Source organism: Mus caroli, chromosome 5 (assembly GCF_900094665.2).
Source record: "Mus caroli chromosome 5, CAROLI_EIJ_v1.1, whole genome shotgun sequence".
NCBI lineage: Eukaryota > Metazoa > Chordata > Mammalia > Rodentia > Muridae > Mus > Mus caroli.
In genome coordinates this window covers 116583888-116595522 of record NC_034574.1, presented here as the reverse complement: position 1 = coordinate 116595522, position 11635 = coordinate 116583888, and the positions used below count along the sequence as shown (strand labels likewise).

The 11635-nt window shown below is 44.2% G+C and overlaps 1 protein-coding gene across 20 annotated transcripts in view; it reads left to right on the top strand.

Annotated features, from left to right (window-relative positions):
• The window catches only part of Clip1 (CAP-Gly domain containing linker protein 1), a 113643-nt gene that overhangs the window by 87857 nt on the left and 14151 nt on the right, over positions 1 to 11635 (top strand). The window lies entirely within an intron of this gene.

Sequence of the window (11635 nt, the reverse complement as noted above, 5' to 3'; positions counted from 1 at the left end):
GTGTGTGTGTGTGTGTGTGTGTGTGTGTGTTGATTTATGGAATGTGGGTTCTAACGAGAGTGCATCACAGCCTGCTTGCTGAGTTGTGTGTCATAGACTTCTCTGACAGAAACAGTTCTGAAACACGGGAACAGAACGGATTGTAAATGAATACTGAATCTAAATGTTGCTCACATCTGACCCCTGAGCAGCCGCTGGGAGGTTTAGCCGTTTGTGATGGCTTTACACTGCAGAGGAAAAGCTCGCTTGCCTCCTGCAAGCACTGGCTGTGACTGGCTGTGACTGGTGAGTGATTTAAAGTCTCAGCACTTCATTTGCATCAGGATGGAGCAGTTTGTGGTAAAAACACTTTTTTTTTTTTCTGTTTTTTGAGAGCAGGACATCACTGGTAGCCTGGAACTCAGCCTGTCCTAGAGGCTGGCTTCAAACTCAGAGCAGTCCCCCTGCTGCCATCTCCCAAGTACTGGGAAAGTCACCATGTCCAGAGTTTACGTGAGACTCTCTGATTTTTATTATAGCTTTGCTCGGCTCTCCTCATGTCATAGAGGAAATGCTACGCCGCCCAGCTCCGGTGCTCACACACAGAGATGACAGTGGCAATCTATCCCCGCCACAGTTCTGTGTGGCAGCACTCTTCGTCCCTGTGGCAGAATATGGAAGCACAGAGAAGCTAGGAATCTGTTCAGCATCCTCTGGGGACAGTGTCCCAACATTTGTCATGTCACTTGGGCTTGGGACAGAATCAAAGTGAGTTGACTTAAGCAGGGTCACTGCAGACTCCTTTGATCAGCTTGAGAGAAACTTGCGCTCATGAAAAATAGAAGTCGAAGAAGAATTTTCTTTCTGATGTAGTTGGAATGTCTGCGGCATCTGGGATGTGCAGCCAGGGTGGCCCAAGGCCCGGAAGAGAAGGATCTGAGTGCTCAGTCTGTCTCAGTTGGCTTTTCTTTTGTCTTTTGTTTCTCCCAGTTCTTTGACCATCTCTGGTGGAGGTGGTGGGCTCTTTCTGTAGGATGGGCAAGGAGGCTGTACTGTCCTCTTGTGCTCTGATCTCAGATGGACTAATTATATTCCTTGTGCCTTACTCAGCACTCGAAGGGGCTGAGGAGACCTCCTGACTCTTGGCAGAGCATCTCAAAGCTCTTCCTTAGCTGGCGACTGAGAAGGCTTTGTGCTTAATGCTTCAAATGGGCATTTTTCTGGGTGTTAGAAAATAGAAGCTCCATCTCTGAAAACGTCTTCCTTGTAAAGCATGGAAACTGGTATGGTGACATGAGCCTGTGACCCCAGCGCATGGGGGTGGAAGCATGAGGGTCAGGAGGTGTAGGCCAGCCTTGGCTACACAGTTAGTTTGAGACCACCCAGGCCTACAATGGCCAGTTCAAGGCTAAACTGAGCTATGTAAGAGTCCTGCCTTTAAAACAAACAACCAAAAAGTTGCTTCTTATGCAACTTTAGGTCATTGTTGTTTGTATTTTTTTTTAAGATTTATTTATTTTTATGTAATTACACTGTAGCTGTCTTCAGACACTCCAGGAGAGGGCATCAGATTTCATTATGGATGGTTGTGAGCCACCATGTGGTTGCTGGGATTTGAACTCGGGACCTTCGGAAGAGCAGTCGGCGCCCTTAACCACTGAGCCATCTCGCCAGCCCGTATTTTTTTATTTAGAAAATACAAGTAAATGTCAGCTAAGACATGATAGTTTTGGTGATGGACACTCCGTCCTCCCCCTTTTTTTCTTTAAACTGGGGAATCAAACCAAGGGCCTTAAACATGTAAGACAAGTGCTATATTGTCTTGTCAACTGAGCTATTATTTTAATAATCTCCCTGATTATAGAGATTATTAAAAGTGATACTAGCCTGCCGGGTGTGGTGGCGTACGCCTTTAATCCCAGCACTCGGGAGGCAGAGGCAGGTGGATTTCTGAGTTCGAGGCCAGCCTGGTCTATAAAGTGAGTTCCAGGACAGCCAGGGCTACACAGAGAAACCCTGTCTCGAAAAACCAAAAAAAAAAAAAAAGTGATACTAGCTAGGCAGTGGTGGCACACACTTTTAATCCCAGCACTCGGGAGGCCTGGTCTACAGAGTGAGTTCCAGGACAGCCAGGGCTACACAGAGAAACCTTGTCTCGACAACCCACCCCCAAATAATAATAATTTAGCTAGGTGTGGTAGCTCACACCTATAATCCTAGTAACCATGGTACTTGGGAGGCTAAATCAGGAGGTTTCCAAGTTTGAGCCCATCCCAGGCCACGTGGGTCCAGGCCAGCCTGGACTACACAGCAAGACCCTGTCTCAGCCACTTATCATCCATCCCACACATACATTCATATGTACATATAGAAAGTGGTTGCCACCACCCTCAGGTTAGAGGTTGACGCTTGTCTGACTCGGACTCTTTATGTGTTAGCTCTCTGAACCTGTAGCCCTAACTGTTTCTGTAAAATTATGAGTTTTCACTTTCTAGAGTTTTTTTCTAGAATTTCTAGAAAAAAAAAAAAAAACTCTAGAAAATTTCACTTTCTAGAATTTTTTTTTAAGTGTTGGAGACAAAATCTACATCTTTTTGCATTAGTCAAGCCTCTGTTAGAAAAGTAATATAAGTGAGCTCTGACTGTAAGTCAGTGATATAGAGTGTTTGCTTGGCTTGCCTGAGGTCTCAAGTTTAGGCTCTAGTACCTCAAAAGCAAGATGGAGAGAGAGGAACTATCTGACAGAGCTACAGTGTTTGGCAGACATGCTATTTTTAAAATAAAGAACTTCAGTTGTATTGCCATATTTAGTGTTTCCTTCTAAAATTAAAGTAGCAAAGACTAGGTTGAGAGGGTTAGGTAAATTCTGACCCAGGCCTAGGTGGCTTTCCTTTGCAATATTGTTACTCTTTGGGCATTTACTGGGAAGGCTCAGGATTGCTTTTGTGGAATCTTGACCTTCCTCTGAGACCAAAAATCTTATAGGTCAGACAAGCTGGGGGCTTCCCACTGAGGCGAGAACAGTACCTGTGCCTTAGAGCCTGTTCCCTGCTGGTGCCCTGCTCAGGATGAAACTTCTTCACCAAATAAAACTGTGAGCTAGGAATGTAGGGTAGTATTTGTAGACTGTGAGTGTTGCTCAGTGGTAAAGCACACATCTCCAATGCAGGAAGCTCTGGGTTCGAGCCCAGCCACCCGGATGTGTGTGTGGGGTGTGTACTTTGAACTCTAGTGTTTTTTGTTTTATTTTATTTTATTTTTCTGTTTCAAATGTTTATTTGCTTATAAATCCCAAGACATCCCAAAATCTGTCTGCATCCCAAGATCCTTATTGGAGTCTCTGGAAAGGAAGCTCTCCTCTGGGAAGTCTCTTTTATTTGAGGACCACTCACTTCCTGCTTGTTCTTTTCACATTCCCAGGATAAATCATTGTCAGAATTTTTAAACCACATTCCCAAGAGGCTTCAGACCAAGGCTGTTGTGAATTAGAGGAATCCCTGCCTCCGGGACAGTGGTTTTGTAGAGCATTTCCCTTTTATTCTCTTAAAAAATAAAAGGCGGTGAAGAACTTCTGAAGCTGGAGAGGTGGAGGCAGGAAGAGCAGAAGCTTAAGTCATCCTCCCATAGATCGTGAGTTCAAGGCCAGCGTGGGCTACGCAAGACCCTGTCTCTAGAAAGCAGGAAGTGGGTGAGGAGCAATGGTGGAAGAAGAGGCCAATGAGCAGGACTTGACTGGCTTGGGTGTGGAATGGAGCTAGAAGTCCCGTTTGCTATGCTTGCCCGTGAGGCTGCAAGTGTCTCGCTCCAGAGGTGGGAAGGAGGAGCCTAACAGCTGGAAGGCTCCCATGCTTGTCTACAGTCCTGGAAAGAGGCCGGCTTGGTCAGAAGTACAGTCCCCAACCCTGTCGGCAGCTTGCTGTGCCTGCACTATTAGGTAGTTTTCCCCAACTGAAATCCTTCCCTAAAAGGGAGGAGGGGCTACCGAGCTGGCTCAGCAGCTTAGAGCACTTGTTGCTCTTGCACAGGTTCTGTCCCCAGTGCCCACACAGTGGCTCACAGCTAACCTCTGTGGGCATCAGGCACAAGTGTGGTGCACAGACATCCATGTAGGTAAAACACTCGCAGATATATAAAATAAGTTAAAAATGTTAGTACATTTACTTATTGTTTATGTGTGTGGACTCAGTACCCATGCAGGTCAAGGGACAATTTGAGGGAGTCAGTTTTCCTCTCTCATCTCTTATGTGGCTTGGTAGCAAATGCCTTTACCCACTGAGCCATCTTCCCAACCCTAAAGTTCTTCCTTAAGTCTTGCTTTCTGTGTGGGGTTTGTCATTTTAAGTGAGAAGAGGGACATTAGCTGGGATCACTTAGATTGTGCCTGGCCCTAGGGCTTATCTGGCATCAGTATGCAAAGTACATTATCTTTTAAACTTTTAAAATTATTATTATTATCGGGAGGCAGAGGCAGGCAGATTTCTGAGTTCGAGGCCAGCCTGGTCTACAGAGTGAGTTCCAGGACAGCCAGGGCTACACAGAGAAACCCTGTCTCGAAAAACCAAAAAAAAAAAAAAAATTATTATTATTAGTAGTAGTGTGTGCATAAAGTATGATTGTGTGTGCATGTGTGTGTGTGTGTGTGTAGGATGTGTTTATGTGACTACAGTCGTGTACTCCATGTCACACATTTGGAGACCAGAGGACAACTCTACAGTTGAGTCTTTCCTTGCACCCTCATGAGGACTCTGAGGATGAGACCTAGGTTGCCAGCCTTGCTCAGCAAGCGCCTTCATCCCCTGAGCTGTGCCGCCAACCCTGCCCTGTCTTCTAGAAGGAGTATGTTCGGTAGAGCCAGGTGAAATTCCTTTGTTTGGCAATCTTGGCAGGAGACAGGTCTCAGAAGTTACGACTGTTAGTGCAAGAGCATAGCCTGTGCTCACAGCAAGTTTTCTGCCTGATGCCCCGAGTGGCTTCTTGTTGTTCTATGTTGCCTCATGTCTGTGTGTACGTCAGCTCCAGTTTTAAACACTGTAAGTGTGCAGTGCCATGACACTTACTTTCTTTCCTTTTCCTTCTTTCTTTTTTTTTTTTTTTGAGAAAGGATTTCTCTGTGTAGCCCCGGCTGTCCTGGAACTCACTCTGTAGACCAGACTGGCCTCGAACTCAGAGATCCACCTGTCTCTGCCTCCCCTTATAGAGCCCATGTTGTACAACCACTACCTCCGTTTAGTTCCAAAACAGTTTTAGAACTTTAGAGGGAATCTCCAGGCCCACTCTGAGCAGTCGCTCCTCACCCCCTTCCCCCAGGCCCTGGAAACCACCATTCTAAGGGTTTGTCTGTTCTGGACACTACACATCATTGGAACCAAGTACTGTATGGCTTCTTTATTTAACATAGTGTTTTCAGGAGTGGGGTAATTATATTTCGTTCCTGAATTTTATTCCTTCTGACAGACACGTGGGTGTTTACTTGCTCATTTTTATTGGATGCTATATGCATTCTTTCTCCATTTATACGGTGACCTGTCCCTCCAGGTCTGCAGTCCTGCCTATGTATGGTAGCTGCCTCTAAATACCACACTGGATATTCTGTGAGGTGGGAACTCTTTTTTTTTTTTTTTTTTTTCTCTCCTCAACAGTAGTTCTAAAGCATGGTGCACACTTAGACCCTAACTTCTCTCTTTCTTTACTTTTAAACTTCTAAAATAATAACGATATGGGCAGTAAGGTGGCTAAGTGGGTAAAGACATTTGCCACACCCCAGCTGGCATGAGTCCAATCCCGGAACCCACACTCCCCTCTTGGATCCATTCCTGCTGGTGTGGGCTGCTTTAAAGTCCTTTCCTACCTTTCCTACTTGGTGAGCAGCTCGTTGCCTGGCCCATCATAGTCATAATGTTGCCACTCTGTTCTCAAGAGAGCTGGACCTACTTTACCCACACCTCTCTCCGACCTCTCAGCTGTGTCTCCTTCCACAGGGACCACAGAAAGGCAGAAATTATTGGTGGTGACAGGTGAAGATAGCCCAGCCTGGCCGTTAACATGCTGTGTGGTGAGGATGCCTTGAACTCCTGCTCCTCTTTCTCAGCTGCTGCCTGCCTGCTGGGATTTACAGACAGACACTGCCACATGTACAAAGCATTACCTTCTTTTCATAGAGAATTCTAAAAATAACCGTATGAATGCTACAATACAGCTAGGCACCTCAGGCGGTCATTGTTGAGATAGGTGTCTGATTTATAGTTGAGATGTCTTCTGTCATTTCAAAACCTCACATGGATTCTGAGCAAAAAAAGAAAGTTTAAATATATACAATAATGTGAGTTCTTCAATAGAAGTAGACACCTGGTGGCCACTTTTGAGGTAGATATCTGCTTTATCATTTACAAACCTCACAGGTATTCCATCTTATAAAGACAGCAGGTATACTGAGCTGTCACCATGGAAACATCAGCTTTTCCTCAGGGCTATTTGCAAAACGAGGCTATGGCTTGCTCTTGGGGGCTGAACAGGGAGAAGATGGGTCAGTAAGTATCTTGTGAAAAGTCACCTCTGAGTTAAGTTATGGCAGAGAGTGTACAAGACCTGGGGCTGACATTGATCGATCTAAATTGGTTCATGAAAATTGGCTGCCTTAAATTCACAGACATGGGTTAGAAGAGGGATGCTGGCTTTAGCCTGTTAGGCTTTATTTTGTAACCGTGGTGAGGAGTAGCCATCAGACCTTTATTCTGAGCTCAGGGAACACTAGGACACAGAGCTGTTTGCAGTTGAATCCCAGGCTCTCCCTTCAGTGTCTGATGATACAAATGAGCTTTCAGTATGAGCTGCTTTCCCTGCTGCTCCTGTTTTGTTTAAGACAGGGTTCCATGTAGCACAGGCTGCCCTCAAACTTAGTAATGTAGCTGAGGCCAGGTTTGAACTCCTAATTGTCCTACTTCCACCTCCAAGCAATCTGGTGACAGTCGAGTGCCACTGCACCAGCTGAAACCAAGGCTTCCTGAGCTGTCTCCCCTCTGCCCTCTTTTTGCCTGAGAAATATTTTTACAGCTCCAGGTACATAGGCATGTAAAATAAGTATACCAACTAAACATCTTACTGATAATCAAAAATGTATTTTAAATAATCCTTTGGGTACATGTAACTTTACCATTTATTAAAGATGAAAGAAAATTCATATACGAATGATATGGGTTGCTATTTTACATCTAAAAGGCTAAATGCTGCTGAATATTTGATACTGCAGAGTGTAGCGTATCTTCAGCACTTTTCAGAGCTGATCAATATTTTTATTTTGCCTTTCCTTCCAGCACTTGGGAAATAGAAGCAGGTGGATCTCTGCGAGTTTGAGGCTGGCCTGTTCATTACATAGTGGGTTCCAGGTCAACCAGAGCTACCTAATGTGACCTTGTCTCAAAACAAATACAAAATAGATAGCCACTGTATAAATATCAAAGCTGTTCACAGAAATATGTAATACAAAATGGCAGAAATAGGCTTAGGGCCATTTCAGAAATGTTGGAAATTCTGTCCTAATCCATGTCAAAATTCACTTACTCTTTTGTTATTGGACTGTTGTCATTTTTAAAACGTGTGCAGGTGGGTGTACATGTGTGTACTTGTGCAGGTGGGTGTACGTGTGTGTGTGTGCTGATAAGCCCCATACATATCATCACATACAGTAATAATAAAGTTAGTACTGAAACTTAAGAACTTAGAAGTTTTCAGTGCCTAGGCAGGGAAGCAAATTATTAAAACAAAATTATTAAAATTATTTTTAATAATATTACCCAAATTATTAAAACAAAAGCCCCTCCAAAACCCCAGAGAGATGGTTCACCTAGTCAAAGGGATAAGCGCACACCCAAGTCTTACAACTTGCGTTAGATCCCAGGACTCGTGGGAGGCAGAGGCAGGTCCCATCTCTGGCCAGCTAAGGCTGCATAGAGAGATCCTGTTGAATAACAGCAAAAACGAACAAGCTTTGAATGGGACGGTGTGGATCTGTAATCCCAGTACTTGTGAGGCAAGATGTGAGGTGGAGACAAGAGAATTGCCTGGAAGCTCATGGGCCACTGAGTAGTGCAGTGTGTAGCAGCAGAAACTGGAGAGAACCTGCCTGCCACAGCACAGTCGAAGGCAAAACCCAAATCCCAGAAATTGTCCTCTGACCTCAACAGACCTGTGCCTGAGAACTCAAACACACTAACTAAAATAAAAATAACCCGTGTATCTCCAGTCCCAATTAGCTGATATTATTTTGAGTTGTCTGTAAGTGACAACATTAAGGAACATTTTCTTCCTTTTGATTTTGTTTCTATATAGTATTGTTAAATCTTTTTTTAAAAAGAGTGTGTTGAATTTAAAAATGAAATGAGGTATTCTCTAACAAAATACTAATTTTGTGCATGGCATCCTCCCTGAGGCAGCAGCCTCTGCTTTGGTGGAGTCTTTCTTTCACTTGTCAAGCATTATATTAGGGAAGCTGCCAAGAGACCAACAGCTACTCATGGTCTTCCTGAGCCAGCATGTCTTATCTATCTTGCTTAAGATCTGCCTCTATACCAGAGCTGCTCCATCTGAGGGTTACAACCCCTTTGGGGAGGGTGGTCAAATGACCCTTACACAGGAATCTCAAATACGATATTTTGCCTATCAGCTGTTTACATTGCAATTCGTAACAGTAGTAAAATTATAGTTATGAAGTAGCAATGAGCATAATTTTATGGTTGTGGGAGGGGTCACCACAACATGAAGAACTGTATGAAAGGGTTACAGCGTTGGGGACCGACCACTGCTCTAGACTTCTCTAGCCTCCTGCTTACCTCTAGAGAGCCGTTCCCTGGCCCTAACAAGTGTCTAGGCTGTGAATGGCTGCCAGGGGCTTAGGGCTGAAGGGAACAGTTCTTTTCCACTTGGTCTGTGCAGTGAAAGGTATTTATGCTTGGATAGAGGATATGGCACAGAGAGAGATTCTCGGGGACTGAGGGGAAAGTAGCTATCTACAGCACCTGGGAGTCAGGACTAAGAGCTAAGACCGTGTGTGTGTGTGTGACACAAACATATGGGCACCAGACATCAAGCCTAGGTTCATCAGGCATGGCTGCAAGGGCCCTCTACCCACTGAGTCATCTCCCTGGCCCACAGTATCTAAATTCTCTGTTGATCACTCACTGGATGTGGTCTGGAAAGGGTATGGCCCTGCAGATGTGGCTCTGTGGTTTTATCTCCTTTTGTTGTTTTTGTTTGTTTGTGTGACATTTTGGCAGTCCCTGAAGATTCTGGCTCCTGCTCCTGCTCCTAGAAGCTGACTGACAGTTCTTTCTGGGTGAGGAGGGGCCCCACAGCAGCAGTCCTCTGTCGTCGTCCTCCGTACATCTCTGGGAGCACTTAGTCATGAAGGGCCTTCTGGATCCTTCCCTTCCCTTTTCCATTTCCATCTCCTTTTCTAAGAGCAGAAGTCTGTCTGTCTGTGTGTGGGAGGCGAGACGAGAAATCCTCAGACACAGAAAATGTGTTTTGTGCTGTCAAGGTAGAGCTGCTATTTTGGACCTCAGAACACTCGCTTGGAGAAGAGACTGAAATAGCACAAGAGAACCACTTCACTGGGGGAACTGGGGAAAACAAGATTTCAGCTTAGATTCTCAGCAGGGGAGTTCGTCCTGTAAGAAGCTGGGCTTGCAAGTGTGCTACTATCACAGAGAGCACCGCCCTCCGACGCGTTCATTCACCCCGTGGAGTTACTGAGCACCCACTACAGGGCTATAGCTGGAAGCAAAGTGGAGAGTGCCATGCCTCGAGCCACTCAGGTGACTTCACTGAGCCTAAGGAAGCAGAATTGGTGTTTGCCCCTGGCCTTCATTCCACCCAAGCTCGCACATCTCAGCTGAAATATGACGGGTTGGAAATTTCCCTACCCCACTTCTTGCGTGTTTTCTTTAGAGATGTATTTACTTTTATTTTACGTGTCTGAGTGTGTGTCTGTGCAGCTTGTGTGTGCGGTGCCTATGGAAGCCAGGAGGCATTTATTGGCTCCCCTGGAACTGGAGTGACAGGCAGCTATGAGTTGCTGTTACAAGAGCAGCCAGCGCTTTTAACTGCTGCACCGTCTCTCGCTCCCTCTCTGGGTTTTGATAGAAGCTCTTGGATGCTAATTCTGGTTTAATGTCCTCAGACTGTGAATATTTGTGTACAGCTTTCATTGCCCTGTTTTTCTCTTAATATCAACCTTCCAGTTCTTCCTCCGGTTGCCTGTATTTCCTTTTCAAGCTTTAAGTTTGAGAAATGGACATGGACCACCCAACCTTGTGCTCCTGTATGAGTTCTTAACTGCTCTATTTTCAGCAGTAGAATTTCCTGAGTAGAATTTTTTTGAGATGGGGTCTTGCTATGTATCCCAGACTGATGTCAGACTCTCTATTTGCTGCCTCAGTCTCCTGAATTTGGAGATTGTTGGCATAAACTAATAGGCTTAGATACCCTGAATCATTAAATGTGGGTTGGCTTTTGATTTTTTTGAGACAGGATCTTGATATAAACTGGTCTCAAGTTCCCAATCCGCATTCCTCTGCCCACTCAGTACATGCTAGGGTCATGGGTATATGCCATTCCTCTGCCCACTCGGTACATGCTAGGGTCATGGGTATATGCCATTTCTCTGCCCACTCGGTACATGCTAGGGTCATGGGTATATGCCATTATCCTTGATTTCCTGAGTAGTATTTTAGAGCAAGTTTACAATTTTTCTTTGCCTTCCCATTTTTGATTTTGTTTTAGGACTGGTTTACTGTATTACCCAGGCTCGATCCCCCTGCCTCGGCCTCCTGAATAAATGGAACTACAGGTATATACCAATGTGCCTAGCTTAGGAAAAATTATTCCTTATAAATTGAAATGTTATTTTAAAGTCAAACACATCATATATGTGGACATGGTGGTACATACCTGTGAGTCAGCATTGATGATGCTGAGTTTTAAGATAAGCCTAGGCTTAATAGCAAGACCTTATCTGAAAGAATAAAATAGATTATCAAGGAGGTTTATCAAGGAGGTTTCTTTAAATAATCAGTCACTACTTCATCCCTCAAAAATTCCTTATCTTACTCTTGCCCTATAGTTTTGACATAACTGCTAAGCCATATAAATGGAATTATAGCAATATAGAACCTCATCTATAATCACAATAAATATAAGTGGGTTAAAATATTCCAACTAAAAGAAGTTTTTTTTTTTTGTTTTAAATTAAAGTATAATTAACTATGTGCTGTCTACAAGTAACATAGTTTACATTCGGAGACACAAAGCAGTTGAAAGTAAGAGAAAAGATGATGTTTCATGCAAATAGCAACCAAAGGTTCCAGAACCACCAGGGCTACACAGAGAAGCTCTGTCTCAAAACAAACAGATAAATAAAATGGCCATGGTGGATTATTTCCGTATAACAGCAGCAAGTATCTTTACCTGCTGAGACAAGTCACTGACCTTGTTTGTGATCTTTTATGGAACAACAATAACATCAGGATTTTACAATAAAATGAAAGAACTGCATGCAGAGATGGCTCTTTCTTTCTTTCTTTCTTTCTTTCTTTCTTTCTTTCTTTCTTTCTTTCTTTCTTCCTTCCTTCCTTCCTTCCTTCCTTCCTTCCTTCCTTCCTTC